The sequence below is a fragment of the Frieseomelitta varia genome, unplaced genomic scaffold (assembly GCF_011392965.1).
Source record: "Frieseomelitta varia isolate USP_RPSP 00005682 unplaced genomic scaffold, Fvar_1.2 scaffold_8, whole genome shotgun sequence".
Lineage (NCBI taxonomy): Eukaryota > Metazoa > Arthropoda > Insecta > Hymenoptera > Apidae > Frieseomelitta > Frieseomelitta varia.
The window spans coordinates 61,195-67,995 of NW_025110589.1; the positions used below are offsets into that span (position 1 = coordinate 61,195).

The 6,801-nt window shown below is 40.7% G+C and overlaps 1 protein-coding gene across 1 annotated transcript in view; it reads left to right on the plus strand.

Annotated features, from left to right (window-relative positions):
- The first annotated feature begins 3,248 nt into the window (after positions 1 to 3,248).
- LOC122536110 (acetyl-CoA acetyltransferase, cytosolic) overlaps positions 3,249 to 6,801 on the plus strand; it is an 18,409-nt gene continuing 14,856 nt past the window's right edge. The window contains exon 1 of the mRNA XM_043668195.1: positions 3,249 to 3,361. The gene's annotated coding sequence lies outside the window, so the exon portion shown is untranslated. The remainder of the gene's footprint in view (positions 3,362 to 6,801) is intronic.

A 6,801-nucleotide genomic window follows, 5' to 3' on the forward strand; every position in this document is an offset into this window, starting at 1 on the left:
GGAAGCTCATCGTTTCCGCGGGAAGTTTAATACCTCTCTGCCACGAAATTGAAGAATTCCATCGGCGGATTCGCTGCCTCCCCTTTTCTTTCTTTCGCGCCTGGTGCATATGTACGAGGAACACGGTCACGGTGGATTCCAACTCGTTTCGACACGGAAATAATGGAAATAATTAAAGTTCCTCTATTCACGGATATTAACGAGTGGCCGAAACGGCTTGCTGCGTCTCTTAATATCAACCGTTTCTCGTAACTCGCTCGCGTTTCGCGGACACGTTTCAACAAGATCGTTCTACATACAATCATTACGTACTCTTACCAGTATGCACAGCCAGCTTCACGAATATAACTGAAAATATCAATCGAGCCGTTAAAAATATATATTACGCGCGAAATTTATTAATAAAATATATTTATTAAAAAATATATATATTTATATTATACAAAAATATATTGCGCGAAGTCGTTTCGATTCTTTCGACAACTTTCCGCTTTTACGAGTGAATTACGCTCGTGGCCGTTCAGTCGAATAAATCGATCCATCTCGACAGAAAGTGGTACCCTGTTTGTCCGTTTACCTTCGAAGCACCGGTGGTTTTCGGCTAATGAGGAGGTTGATTCCGCATTGAACGTGTTCTATGGTATTGAGAATCGACATCGAGACGCGAACAGAGTGCGATTAGCCGGTGGTACGTGGGAGCTGTTCAAATATAACCGCGAGAAATTATTGGCCAAGGTAGCAAGGCTATCTGTACGGTACCGTTTTCCCTCGCGGCACAGATTTTGCGATCACCGATACGAACACACGCAGCATCGAGGTGGTCCATCTCGAATCGTGAGAAACTTTCGCAGGAATTAAATCCTCTCCTTCAACCTGTGCCACCTGTGGGAGACACTGTCACGTGTCCGGCTATCCCACCTGCGTGCACGCCTATCCTTTAACCTCGAAAATACCACAGCAAGCGAGATGCTTTCAAATTGCAAGTTCGTTAACCCCATTTACGCCGGTATCAATCTTTGATCTAGCTATCTCGGTCGAGTCTCGGGATTAATCCTCGTGAAATGTCCTCGTGGCATGGGAACGAGGTATCGTGCCGATCTCGCGCAACGTATCGTTCGTTTCACCGTTCAATTGCTCGCTCGAACGAAGTTCTGTCACGAAACAGCGCGACAGACGTGCTAATTGCGCGCCGCATTAATCGTCATCAAAGAGACGCTGCGATCGGCAAAAGAAGCAAACGATTTGCCTTTCATCGCGGTCAGTCCGTAATGTGAACGGATGTGAACAGCCGCGTGAAACCAGCTAATATGTGTGTAGGTTTAATTCCAGCGATCGGGAACGATCCTCTGTACGAGTGTTATTACGAGTACAGAGAGTATTATATAATAAGATTTTCTTGTCGCCGGATCGCTTCTAACAAGAGTTTCCCCCCTCGAGATCCCAACCGAGAATCGCCGCGGTAATTACATTAATTTTCTTCACGCGGCATGAGTTCCGTTTAAACAAACAGAGAAGACCAGAATGAAACTTCAATTAGCGAATCTCGCCAACTGGATCTCGGGGAGAGAATAGAATGAAGGCAACAACTGATTATTCGGATTACCGTAACTAACGACTCGACGATACGAAAAAAAAAAAAAAAAAGAAAACTTCGTGACACGAGTAAGTATTATATATTAAACTCACCATACGTAGAGCTACCAATTTCTACCAAAATCAGACCGTTATGGCAAGATCAGATTCTGTTTGCTTACCTGAAACGGACAAAATATATTTGGATTAATACGCGCGCAATGAACGCAAATACATCAAACTAATATCAATCTGTCGATGGTAACATCAAACAATCATATCACGAAACATCGTGTTCGTAGTTGTTGAAGAGTTGAACGTACGAAATCAAGCTCGGTAATGCTAATTAATAACACCACGCGGAACTTTCTATTATATGTTACCAGTAACCCTAACGCGATCGTGACGCGCGATTTCTAATGCCGAGTTCACGCTTGGGCAGAATTACTCGCGAGCAATTGGCAAGAAAAAAACTGTATCGTACATTGCTATTGCACAATCTCGCGAGTAACTTGCTGGCAGTTCCAAGCTTGTCTACTTAGACCAATGATGGCGAACCTATGACCCGCGTTGATTTTTATAAACTTATCATCGTATATACAAAAGAATTTTAATTATTTCTCGAACCCCTCTTTTCAAAAAATGTTAAGAAAATTACAAGTGTTCGGTTAGAGCTTAAAAGTGATAAATAAATGCATAATTGTGTTTTCTGGGAGGATTTACGACTTGGTTATATATACATATAAGTATTTTAAGTCTTAAATGTTATACGAGTTACTTGTGTCCAAAAAATTTTATATAGCGCTTACGATTAAACAGATGTAATAAACACTAAAAACCACACTAGATCCCATTCTCAGAATGGATAGCCTTGCTAGTTTTTTATATAATAAAAGAGAGAACAGACAATAAAAAATATTAAGAAATAAAGTATATATATCTAAGGGCATGATGTCACTTCTTTTATATCAATTTTTTGACGTCGACATTTATTTTTTGCTCTTCACTTGCAACAGTAAAAGTTGTCAAACAAAAAGGAAACATAAACTTTTTAGAAGATTATAACGAGCTAGTACTAAAACAAATAATAAACAAAATTTGACCTACTTCTCAAAAAGTTTCGCCGGTTCACTGACTTAGACTCTCAATGCGTCCACATACGCTTCGAATTTGCGGACAGATTCCTCGATGTACCGCTTACCGAGCGAACACTGTTCTGAATCTGATCACTAAAGTGTCCATGCTGCTGTTGGCAAACAGTTCGCGAGCAGCGCGGAGACTTTAGCGAGCTGTTCGCCAACAAGTAGCGTGAACGCGGCATAACGCGAACGCTTCTCAGAAACGACACGACCCGCCTAATGTGATATATTTACATAGGCAATTTACCCAACCACATTCGTGCATTTCCATGAATCTTTGGGTTAGGAAGCGGATCCTCGATGGTACCGTATCGTTCCGTGCACGACGATCAAAGCGTCGTAATAAAAAATAAAAAAATAATTAAAAAAAAAAAAAAACGTGCACAACGTGCCAATCCGCTGACACGTGAGCGACCTGCGGAGAAATGTATGCAAGCTCGAGGAGTCAATTTATTCGGTTTCCGGATCTCGATATGCATACCGAGCTTCATCGCGAATTTTCTTTAATATCGCACACGCGTTTCTCTACGAAGACGTAATCAAGCGTAGTTACGGTCGGGACGATTGGAGTTGATACGCGAGTGATTGGTCCGTTCGTTCTCTTCGTCACGCAACATGCATTACTGTTTCTGGCTATCGAATTAGCATCGGTAAGGATTTTCTGGACTTTCTTTTTATAGTTTTTAAAGATATTCTAAGATGTAGGCAAACTTTGTATTTATTACGCGATTGTACATCAATATGTATGTTTTAACATATTTCAGATAAAAATAGCTTCTTTTTCATATTGACAGCCATTTGTCATTTTTTTATAATTTTTAAAGATAGTCCGAAATGTAGGCAAACTCTATATTTATCACGACGATTGTACATCAATATGTATATTTCAGACAAATGTATGCAGCTTGTTTTTCATATTACTATTCCAGCTGGTTGTACATCGCATACAGTACATCGCTTTTCTATTATGTATTCTTTTTTTTAAATTAAAGCGAGCATAACTGTACCACTAACAATGAAAAATTGTCGATAATAATTTAAATATAACTTTGCAAAAAAAAAAAATTATATAACGGTCTCATGTCAAAGCTTGTACTTCGAGTCGTGAATTTGTTACTTTCAGAAATGATTTTCAGATTTTACGTCACGTAGCGAGTGGGAAATTGAAGACACATTTTTCTGGAAAACTGTAAAAATTCAAACGAATATAAAAATATTTATAGAAATATTTAATATCTTAACTAACAGCTCGTATTCCTTTACGTTTCGCGCGCACTGTTACCTCATTTCTTCGTTACTTTGCAATCTCGGATCTGCGTCTTCAAATCCGAGGAGCCATCAGAGCTCAGTTTTGTATGACCAGGAGCGGAACTATCTACCGTAGCCTAGCGCGAACGAACTCCGAGACAGCACACAAAGGTAACAAAAGAAAAAAAAAAAAAAAACGACCGGGAAAGAAGATGGATCTGTTGATGGATTTAGATTTCTCGAATGTCTCGTCGCACGTCGGTTCGTAGCATTTCGTGCTCGTTGCATCTCGGTCGCGTCGAGCATAAACGAGGAATGATGTAATGCAAAAATGCACGGGCGAACACGAGCGGGCACTCGCGGCGAATTGGTCGGCTCCTAACGAGAGAGGCGCAGCAATTTGTTGCGCGTTCCACGCAAATAGCTGCACGAATAGGTCAACCGTGTAACGCGAACGGCCACGCAATACCCTGCGAGATCGGCCTTTGTAAAATCGATTTATTATTATTTGAAAACGCGTCGGACGCCGACGATTGATCGACGCTTGTCTCCTTCTAGTCCCAAGGTATTTAAAAGTTCGGAGAGAATGCACGTGTTGCGCAATTGCAGTTAAAGCGCGCCACGTTGGAGAACCATTGGAACGAGCGGTTCGTTTCGTAGAGAAACAGATTCGACTTTTCGGAATTTCGATTGCGTACAACGTGTGCCGTTCTTTTCAAATTTCCTCGTCTCTCGAGCTTCAGTTTAGCTCTCGCTGTAATCGAACGTAAATTCGCACCTGTCTCGGAATTAACGTGCAAACTGCAGGTAATTGTTTGCAGGCTTTTGCTAAATGTTCCAGCGATATCGACGAAACGTATTGTTGCAGAGCGAACACGTGATTTATACGTGACGACATATTCCAGCGTGATAACCGTAGTACGTGAAATACGTAATACAGTAGTCCCTATTTAAGAATTCGTCGCTATCCCCACCGATTCTTGAAATTGGAACTATTCCCTCACTCTTTACCTTACCACGGAACCACGTGAAACATACTTGTTGTTGACTAGTGTAATTTACGAGTCTAAATTATAGATAGATGTATGGAATTTTATGGAATTGCAAATATTTTTGCGAACACGGTTAAAGACAACGAAGAACGGAAAATTTCTACTGCTTCTATAATTTTGCACATTTTTGCATTCCTCAACCTCTTGCGCTGGAATGACATGCCACGCACGTCGAGAATCTTTTGTCCCAAAATTGCAATATTCTCTCAGTTTTAAGTATATTTAAGTAAAACAAAATAGACAAAACAAATAATAAGTTTATTACTTGTCAATAATTTCTATCCAGTGATACCATACCGACGAGTTCAAAAAGAAAGCGACGAATTATTGTATACCGGTTTGGTCACTCGTTATGGTCCGCAATCAATTGCGCAAGTGGTTAAATCTTCTATACATACACAAGAATCCTACAAATACAGAAACTATACTGTGACAGTTGTACAATATTCCGAGCAACGCGTCAGCTTTGCCAGTGATTCAATCGCAACTTATTCAATCTGGCACGCGTGAATCACGATACGCGTTTATAATATTCAATTAGGCGGCATGAAGTCACTGATTATACCACGGAACGCGCGACGCGCAATGTTACGAAGTAACCAAATAATAATCCCGCTCTGGCGAACGTCGATGAAAATCGCGTGTGCGATCGTTTTTGCGTTTCGGCTCGTTGCCAGTTATGCAAATGCAATTAGCGCAACGGACAGGTGACAATCGGGCGCAGAAATGCTCGATTAACCGAGCTCTATTTTTTAAGTTATCAATCGGCTATCTGATAATACACGAATACTTGATTTTTCAATCGCGAGAAAATAATTAAAACAACTCGAATCTTTGGCGTATTCCAGAATCTAGGAAATGATCCCTCAAGTAATCAAAAATGCGAGAATATCTCTTGATTTCTCAGATAAAACACAGACAGAGGTTCGTTTTATTCCAATAGGAATTTATTGTTCACCTTTCAATCGAATTTTAAATTACAATTTTTCCAAACACAACTCGATTAAGATTCATTCACATGAAATTCACTGACAAAGATACCATCATACTTTGCTTCAGTGATCGATAATTCTATCGTTAATTGTCCCGTCCAGAAAGCGACAGTGATGCAACCGTCTGGATTGCCACTACTGGATTTAAAAAGAGAAACTGTGGCTCGCGTCGACCTTCCACCCGGTCGCTGATTAAGTCATTAGTTGTTTCAGCCAAGCTCGAACCAAATTCACGCGCGAGAATTCAAGAAAGATCAGAGAGATTTTCCCTTATCGAGACGCGAATGTACGAGAGGATCGTGCAGATGGGAAATTGGAAAAAGAAAGAGTAACGCTGGAGGAACGGGACATTCGCGGAGGCTTTCCGAAGCGTGTTTCGACGGTGTAATCTACGATCTCGCGGAATCTAGACTGGCACGAGAACCCGGTGTACAAAAGGAAAAGGCAGCTGCACTTTTCTGGCCTGGCCTGAAAAGCGCGAGGAACAATGCCTCGTGAATCGCGACGCAACAATGCACGCGCAGAATGGCCCATCGTAATCGTATGTGTGTGTACGTGCGCTTGCGAATATGCTTCGAACTTTAGCCATTGAAGATGAATATCCGACTTAACCTAATTAATGATTCAATTAATTCAATTGACTGTCGAAATACGAGAGACGTGTCTTATATTATAACGTTTTCCATGTGTGATCTTCGTTCGCTAAAAAATCTTTCAGGCAGTCACAAAAGGAGCTAATTTTCCGTGTGTCGTAAAATCGTATTTTCTTCCGTTTTTTTTTTTTTTTTTTTTTTTTTT